Source organism: Bos grunniens, chromosome 24, assembly GCF_055505025.1.
Source record: "Bos grunniens cultivar Pamir isolate PY7600 chromosome 24, Bosgru_T2T1.0, whole genome shotgun sequence".
Lineage (NCBI taxonomy): Eukaryota > Metazoa > Chordata > Mammalia > Artiodactyla > Bovidae > Bos > Bos grunniens.
Genome location: NC_141188.1, coordinates 49,011,251 through 49,020,247, shown reverse-complemented (window position 1 = coordinate 49,020,247; position 8,997 = coordinate 49,011,251). Strand labels below are relative to the sequence as shown.

The 8,997-nt window shown below is 43.3% G+C and overlaps 1 long non-coding RNA gene across 2 annotated transcripts; it reads left to right on the top strand.

Moving 5' to 3' along the window:
* Window positions 1–2,097: 2,097 nt before the first annotated feature.
* LOC147346234 (uncharacterized) lies at window positions 2,098–8,549 on the top strand. 2 transcript variants are annotated; one of them, XR_015153493.1, is made up of 4 exons: window positions 2,098–2,461; window positions 6,565–6,684; window positions 7,439–7,540; window positions 8,235–8,549. It is a non-coding gene; the product is annotated as an uncharacterized LOC147346234 (long non-coding RNA). The 2 variants fall into 2 exon arrangements; XR_015153494.1 differs by having other exon boundaries at window positions 2,102–2,461; window positions 6,565–6,662.
* The last annotated feature ends 448 nt before the right edge of the window (window positions 8,550–8,997 follow it).

Below are 8,997 nucleotides of genomic sequence, written 5' to 3'. Positions count from 1 at the left end.
ATGATACCAAGTGTAGGCAACTATGTGGAGAGTTCAAAGTTCTACAGATGGGAGGATACATCGGTAGAACCACTTTGGAGGGAAGTCTAGTGACTGTCTGAAGACTTGAAGATGCTCCTCCCCCATGACTCAGGCATCCTACTTCTAAGATTATGCTTCAGAAGAGCGTGAGAGCCTCATTGGTACAAGAATCTTCTTACAAGGTCACTCCTAACATTAAAAAAAATGCAAAGCAACCAGAAAATTAATTTTTAAAATTGTGGCCTATTTTTATAGAAGTTAAAATGAATGAACTGCAGCCACAGGGATCAACACGATATAAGCAAAGGCAAATGGTGGAGTGGAAAGAAGTGAGTAAGGAATGTCCAGTATGATTTCACTGGGAAAAAGTTTTAGGACCTGAAAATCAGTACTGTAAGATATGTATGGATGCACACATGGGTATTAAGAGTATAAAATACTCATGGGAATGATAACACAACCTTATGATGGTGGTTTCTTCTGAAGAAAGGGGAACAATGTGCAGGAAACTTCAACTCATCTCCTGTTTTATTTCTTAAAAGTAAAACATCTGAAGCAAAAATGGCTTAGTGTTAAATTTGATAAAGCCAAATAGTATGTACATTTTAATACTCTACCCTTGTCTGTATGCTTGATATGTTTTCCAATAGGTTCAATCAATTAATGAAAAAAACTACTTAGGCCTCCCCAAGGGAAGGGGACATGAAGGCTCCCTCTCACTCCAGATGGTCCAGACTTTGCATCCACCACTGGCCTCCCTTCTTCAAGACACTTAGGTGAAAAACTCTAAAGCACAATGTGGAAAATTCTACTCGCTCCCCGGGCCAAGCTTGTCTCCAGAGTCAATACCACATCGTGCATCTGAGCCTTTGGTCTGGGTAGTGGTCCAGCTTCAGTCTGACATGAGGAATTATGGTGTTTCGGAGCCAGACCGACTGGGTCTGAATGCTGTTTCTGCCACTTACCTGAGGGGCCTTGGATGAATTACTCCAATTCTTTGTGCCATAGGATGGAGGGAGCATGGGTGGAGGAGAGGGTGGCCCAGGCAGCTGGCAAGGTGAACAGGGGCAGCTCCGCGGGGCTGGTGACTCTCGTCTTGTGTGGAAATCTGCTGCTTCCTACAGAGTGATCAGTGCTTATTTACACACGGCAATAGGAAATGGCAACATTCTGTCCACTCACCCCAAACCACGTAGGGCACTGAGTTATTCTAGCCTCAGTTCTTTCTGTTTCAGTTCTAACATGAGTGGGATGGAGGAGAGGCAGTCCCACTTAGAGCAAATTTGCTGTGGATGGCAGCAGACCCTTGGATGGAGCAGAAAAGAAACCAAAGTTTCCTCAGTCACAGACCAGCCGAGAGGCCCTGCCTCTGTGAAAATGCTTGCCTGGGTTTGCCTTTTTATACCAAGCCTTTATGGAAACACGGCCACCACCTGTCTGCCGAGTTGTCCAGAGTAGCCAGGAAACCCTTGGACTTCCAGGTTTCTGCTTCTCAGAGTTACAGCCACATCTCAGTGGCCCCCACAGCCCGAAGGGACCACACAGACTTCTCCATCCTGTTGGCCTTATCTGCCTCTAGGTGCTTTCACATGCAAGGCCTTCTGTGACCCTTACAGTTGGTGCTGAGATGGGGGGCTGTGGACGGTTCTGGGTTGGGTCGGGTCCTCCCCTAATTCATATGTTGAAGTCCTACTTCCCGGCACCACAGAACATGACCTCCTTTGGAAATGGAGTCATTACAGATGTAATGAATTAGGTTGAGGTCACTAGGGTGGACTCCTTATACAAATGACTGATGCTCTTACCAAAAAAGGAAACTGTAGACAGATTCACATACACACACACACAACACGAAGAATGCTATGTGAAGATGAAGGCAGAGGTCAGAGTGATGCATTTACAAGGGGAGAAACATCAAAATTTGCCAGCAAACCGCCAGAAGCTAGGGGAGAGGCAAGGAACAAAAATTGTCTCATAGCCGTTAAAATGAACCGACTCAGTTGATACCTTGACCTTGGACGTTCAGCCTTGAGAACAAACAGAGAATACATTTCTGTTGTTTAAATCCCCATCTGTGGTTACTTTGTCTTGGCAGTCCTAGCAAACCACTACAGGGACAAACCTTCCCACTTATGATTGAGGCACCAAGGACCCCTGTGAGCCAGCTCAAGGCTGCACGGCTACTCAGAAAACTGGGCTAACATTTGGTTTCTCGGCTGGTGTCACAGGCTGGTTTGACACTTTATCTGAGAGACTCAGTGACTTCATCAGGCCCTGGGAATACAAACTTATCGCAATTTATTCTCCTATTAGGCATGACAGGTTTCAACTACTTTCTGGGTGGTCTGTTCCTGAGTTAGATCTGGATAGTGTTTGGGGAAAACAATGCTTTCTCTTATCACTGGCACAAGATCATCTAAGAAGCCATCTAAGAAGCCAGGTGAGTGTCCTGGGACCCGTCACAGACTGCAGCCTTCAGATACACTGTCAGCCTGCTGGGTAATCACAACGAGTCTGGCACGTTTGGCTGCTTTGTTTATGGCATCCGTGGCATTCTGGCACAGGCTTGGCTTTCTGATCCAGGCATCCCTGCTGCTTTGTACACTTGGGTGTGGATGATTCACCTTTCTTTGGGAGCAACCCCTCTCTTCCCTGTGACTCTGCTAAGCTGGTTCCCACACTGTGCTCTGAGACTCTTGGCTGGAGTTTGGGGATTGAGCAATTGGGAGGGTATAGAAGTGGGCAGGACAGTGGTCATGAGTCAGGAGGTGTGCGACATGGCTCACCATCTGTAACTGGGTGACTTTGGCTGAGCTATTTCCCCTCCTGGGCTCAGTTTTCCCACCAGTAAGTTGAAGAGATTGACTGTGAGGTTTAGCTCTTTTCAACCTGGTAGGAGCCTGGAGACCAGCAAAGATGCCAAGAGTGGTGTTGGCTTACCAGTTCTTTCCTGGTGTTTTTCAACCTCCCACCTAAAGTGATGGGTTTTTCTGCAGCCTGAGCCTGTGTGGGAAGCAAATGTCAAGCATCTGGAAGCTCAGCTTGGTCTTATCATTTTTCCCATGCTCACCAGGCCCTCTGACCAGCAGATATGGGTCTTAGGTACAAAATACAAGAAACGTGATTTAATTATTAATTTGTACAACTTAATTGTCACAGAACTATTAAAACAAAAGTCTGTTGGGTTGATGCTTTTTAAAAAATGTCTTTGATTTTGGAAATGTGGAGACTTATAGGGCCAGGGAGTCTTCAGATGGCCTTCTGCTCTAAAACCCTATGATCTCAACCCTGCCTGGAGTGGTGGTCCTGGTCTCACTGGTCCAGGTGGATGGTAACCCCAGCATCTGTGACTCATCTCTGAGGCTGTCAATGGCAGTGCCCGTAACTTCCCTCCTTTCCCTGGTCAGGTCCCATCTTTCCTCTTCAGACTATAATTGAAGGTCATTTGATATAAGAGGATTTCCATCTCCAACTTGCTAGTGGTTGCCAACACCATCCTTGGCAAGTTTTGTCTCTGTCTTCCTGTTGAGAAGGCCTTTTGTGTATGTCTTTGTGTTGGAGGTGGTGTAACTTTCCTATAATGTGTGAAACTTCTCAAGTTTCAGGGCAGAGTTCTCAGAGCCCACAGCTCAGTCTGGGGCCATGGATTCTTCCAGCCCACGGCCAGGAACTCTGCCTCTGGCTCTGCAGTGTCACTTTCAGTGATGAAACGTTTCTGAGCGTGAATCAGGGATGGCAGCACAGCCAGAGAGGGGCAGCCAGAAAGCACCCCAGATCTGGTGACGCCCTGAGCAGTGCTCCTCTCACAGCCCGCTTAGCACGGGAGCCCTGTAAGAGATGGGCTCAGAGGCAGGGCAGCTTTAAGGTGCCTAATAACAAAATGTAACCTTAGTAGGGGGAGAGAAGTACTTTCCTTAGCTCAGAAGATGGGCAAAGGAGCAGCAGGGTCAAGGTCAACCTCAGAAGCAAGTGGAGAGGTCAGCTGAAGGCCTGGGCTGGAATCACTTAGGTGATTCTCCTAAGACGAGTCCTGGAAGAAAATAGGTGGGGCATGGAGAATCATAAAATCACAGATATTGCTACTCTCTATCCATTTCCCCCTTTTCCTCTAATAATAGAATTCCCATTCCTTTTTTTGAAGTTAGATACTTGGCTGCCCCAAAATAAAAACTACATTTCCCTGTCTCCCAGTCTATGTAAATAAGTTCTAGCCAATGAGATGCAAGCGAAAGTGGAGACATATTCTTCAAAGAGGTATTCCCTTTTCCTTCTTGTTCCCTGGAGAGCAGAAGTGATGGCTGGTATTGCAACAGCAATCTTGGTCCTTGAAGTGGTTGTGTAGGCTGCCCTGATGGGACCACAAGCTGGCGCATGCTTCTTCTCAGTGCTGTTGGGTGCCATACTGGCCAGTCCTCCTGCCTGTGGGCTTTTGTGTGAGACACCAATAGTTTCTACTTTGTTTAAGTTTCTGTGGGGTCTCTGTCACTGAATTCCAAAATGACAAAGAAGACTTCAGTTTTTTTGGTAATTCTGCTTACCTTTAGGTGCTGGTCTGCCATGGACAGGTCTCCAACATTCGTTAAATCTTCCTTGTTTTAGCAAAGAGAGAACACAACTCATTCAGGCTCAGGCCCTTGGCAAGCGCCAGTATCTAACTGTAATCTATCGAGATTGTTTTGTTTCTATGGTATTTATTTTTAGGTTACCATTTACTTAAGGTAAATGATACTGCTTTTCCATTTACAATAGTGGCATGAGGTCACTTTCCTTTTTGAATAATTTACTTAAGCAAAAACAATTGAGTCAATTTAAAAGATATTAAGTGACTAAGAGCACAGGTTATGTCAGCCATGGCAGAAATCGGGGAGCTGGCTGGAGGAAGACTAAAGCTTGGAAAACAAGGGTATAGATTTTGCTGCTTCAGAAAGAATTATATAAACATTTCTTCCTCCAATATTTTATGGTTCTTATTTGGATGATTCACAGTATCCCTGTAATGGAGTTCCTAATTCCTCAAGGCAATAATTTAGTAAACACTCCCACAGACCAAGCATAGTAGTTAAAGCGTCTGAGGGCTGAAGCCAAACTCCTTGAGTTCACATCTTGGTTCCTGCAATTGCTAGCTGTGTGACCTTGGGCAAATTACTATCCTGCTTTGTGCTCAACATCTCACCTGTAAAATGGAGTTGATGATGTTGATGATGCTGTTTGGAGGATTAAATGGCACACTGTATGTAAAATCCTGAGCTGAGTATCTGGCCTCCATTAAGAGGCAATAAATGGCACTGTTATTATTATTGGTATGTCTGACTTGAACACATCAAGAAGTCAGTGTTGAAAGCTTTACATTAAGGCCTGGGAGTTGAATAACTCTGTCCTGATGCTCAAGAAGTTATACATTTTAAAGGGAAGGTTTATCTCAATTTTTCTACTAATGCTCCTTTTCTGTTCTAGGATCCAATTCAAGATACCACATTGCATTAATCTTCACATTTACCTTAGTTATCTCCAATCTGTGGTAGACTCCTACTCTCTCCTTGTCTTTCATGACCTTGACACTGTGTAGGAGTGCTGGTCTGATATTTTGCAGAATTTCCTGCAATTTGGATTAGTCTAAAGCTTTCTCAGGATTAGATCCTAGGGAGGCCTGGGGCTTCCCTGGTGGCTCAGTGGTAAAAAATCTGCCTGCCAATGTAGGCAATACAAGTTTAATCCCTGGGTTGGGGAGATTCCTTGGAGAAGGAAATGGCATCCCACTCCAGTATTCTTACCTGGGAAATCCCATGGACAGAGGAGTCTGCTGGGCTACAGTCAATGGGGTTGCAAAAGAGTCAGACGTGACAGCGACTAAATAACAACTTGGGGAGGACTACTGCCGAGGTGACATGTCCTCACTGTATCGTTTCAGAGGGTACGTGGTGCCAATGTGTCTTATTACTGGTGATGTTGACTTTGAGCAATTTGTACTAGGGCTGCCTGAAGGTTTCTCCACTATACTGTTAGTCTTTTTCTCATTTTAAACTGTTTGTTAACTGAGAGTCTACATCCAGCCCATACTCAGAGAGAGAAAAATTAAAGTCCCCTTCCTGGCGGGAGAAGTGTTTAAGAATTTGTGAACATATTCCACTACAGGAATTAATAAATATTTGAAGAAGATATTTTGAAGGCACACCCTGTGTTTTCTTAAGCCTTCACCCATTTTTTTCAGAGTTCGTTGCTGAATCTTGCCTGCAACCGTTGTTACTGAAATGTCTCACGGTGGTTTTCCGTTTTCTTCTTTTGTTCTACACTGATTAGTTGGAATTCTTAGGAGGGAGAAATTGTCTCATCCTCCACCCATTTATTTAGTCAGCAATTGATTTATATTACTATGGGACAAAGCATATTTATTTTGTTAGTTGGGATATAATTCAAAACTAATGTATTAGGAGCCCTTCCAGGGTCTTGTGTCTTTTGGGAAGCCCCCATAATTTTTTTTTTTTTTGAGCACTTCCTTATTTCACAAGATGCTCAGAACTTCATCTTTTATTTCCTCTGCCTTAGGCCTGGAATGAACCATTTCTCCAAGGGGTCCTGTTCCTTTCAAACCAAGATCTGGACACGAGGTGCACTCATTGCTATGAGGATGTCATTGTTTCTAAGTCAGTGAATAGATTTGGGAATGTATGTATGTACACTAACTTTTGTGAACACATCTATTTCTCTCTCTTTCCCATCATCCTAATAAATGAGTTTCTACTGATGTCCAACACTAATTCAGTGTGACAGGAATCAACCTGTTCATTTTAGCCTTCCTCTCTTGCTTATTTGTAACTTCATTTTCCAATAATGAGAAATCTAACTCTCAGGACTAATATAAATAGAGATGACAGAAAAAAGTCAGTGAATGTAAAGGTATACCAATAGAAATGATCTAATCTGAAGAAGAAAGAGAGGGGGAAAAAAAAGATTTTAAAACATGAACAAAGTCTCCAGGATCTCTAGGGCAATATCAAAAATTCTTGTATAAATGTCTCAGAGGAAGAAGAAAGAAAGAATATTTCAAAAAATATTTGAAGAAATAATGACTGAAAATTTTCTATATTTAGTAAAAGACATAAATTTGGAGATTTACCCTAGAGTAGCCCACGTAGGACAAAGGCAAAGAATATCACATCTAGGTTCGTTAGAGTTAAAACTGGACATAAAGAGAAATTCAAAAGAGAATTTCACGTGCCAGAGAACAACACGTGGCATACTGGACAGCAATAATTTTAACATCCACCAAGTTTTTAAGAGAAAACATGGAGGCTAGAAAATAGTGGAAAAACATCTTTAAAGTGTCGAGAGAAAGAACTGTCAGCTCAAAATTCTATATCCAGTAAATATATCCTGTAAAGTAGAAGGCAAAGTAGATGTTCTTTTACATTGCCTACAGAGCTTCACTGGAAGAAAGACAAAGCAATTTCTTCAGGCTGAACGGAAGCTATACCAGAGGGAAACTTGAACTGCCTGGAAGGATTAAAGAACATTAGCAGTGGTAAATATCTGGGTAATATATAAAACTGTTTTTTCTCTCCATTTCTTTGAAATATTTATGACTCTTTAAAAAGAAATCATAATATCGCTGACAGATTACAGGTATGTAGTTGTAATGCACACGGCAGCAACAGTGAAAAGTGCTGTGCGTGGAGTAGTATGAGGGACAAATGGAACAATACAGCCGCAAATTTTCTACATTTTTATATGAAATGGTACAATAATAACAGTGTGAAAAATCAAGGATGTAGAGTGTAATCCCTAGTGTAACCTTTAAAAATGATGTAAATAGTTCTAGTTAAAAGGCCAAGATGTACATAAAATAATTCTAAAATATATTTTAAATAGTCTAAACTAGGAGGGAGAGGGGAAGAGAGGAACAGAAAACCAAGAAACAGATAACAAATAATAAAATGGTAGATCTAATTCCAATCTTATCATTAATTTAATTAAATGTTAATGGACTAAGCACTCACAATAGTAATTCTCATTATCATTAATGTCATTATGACTTAGACTGTAAAAGAATGGGACCATCCTTTGATTTGACTCCTCTTTCAGATTATCATTCAACCCCTGAGCATCTAGGGTATGGCTGTGAATTATCTGCTCCTCTTAGGAGAAACATACTGACTGAAGCCACCCACCCAGGCCAGGCACCATAGTAACCATTTGCGTGCGTTATTTTATGACAGGAGGTCTTAGTAAAGAACATGGACCTAACAAGCCATCATCAGCTGAAAGAACTTGGGAAAGGTCAAAAGGAGACACCACATGTCCTACCACCTCCCAGAATCCTTCTCCCTGGCATCCATCTTGGCTGAGCAGTGTGTGAGCCCCCAGGAAGAACCCTGAGTCAGAATAACTGGCCAAAGACAACCCGGAAAGTAATCCTATCACCATAAAACCCAAGACTTCGAGCCACGTGGCAGAGCAGCTCTCCTGGGTTCCCTTACCCTCTAGCTCTCTGCCCAGGTGTCCCTTCCCAATAAAGTCTTGTGTTTTATTAACTCGAGTGTCTCCTCGGATAATTCATTTCCGAGTGTTAGACAAGAGTCCACTCTTGGGCCCTGGGAGAGGTCTCCCTTAATGCAACACTGCTTTTGGAAAAACCTTCCTTGTCTCCTCAACAGGCAGGAGACTCTGATGAGAACATCTCTACGCTCTTTCCATCTCTGCTGTGTTCCCAGGCCTGAGCTCACTTTGGAAGCTTTCAGTATGGTCTTAATCACACATGTGGTGGCCCAGAAGCAGGCCCTGGGAGAGGGTACTGCTGCTGCTGCTAAGTCATTTCAGTCGTGTCTGACTCTGTGCGACCCCATAGACGGCAGCCCACCAGGCTCCCCCATCCCTGGGATTCTCCAGGCAAGAACACTGGAGTGGGTTGCCATTTCCTTCTCCAATGCATGAAAGTGAAAAGTGAAAGTGAAGTCACTCAGTTGTGTCCGACCCTCAGCG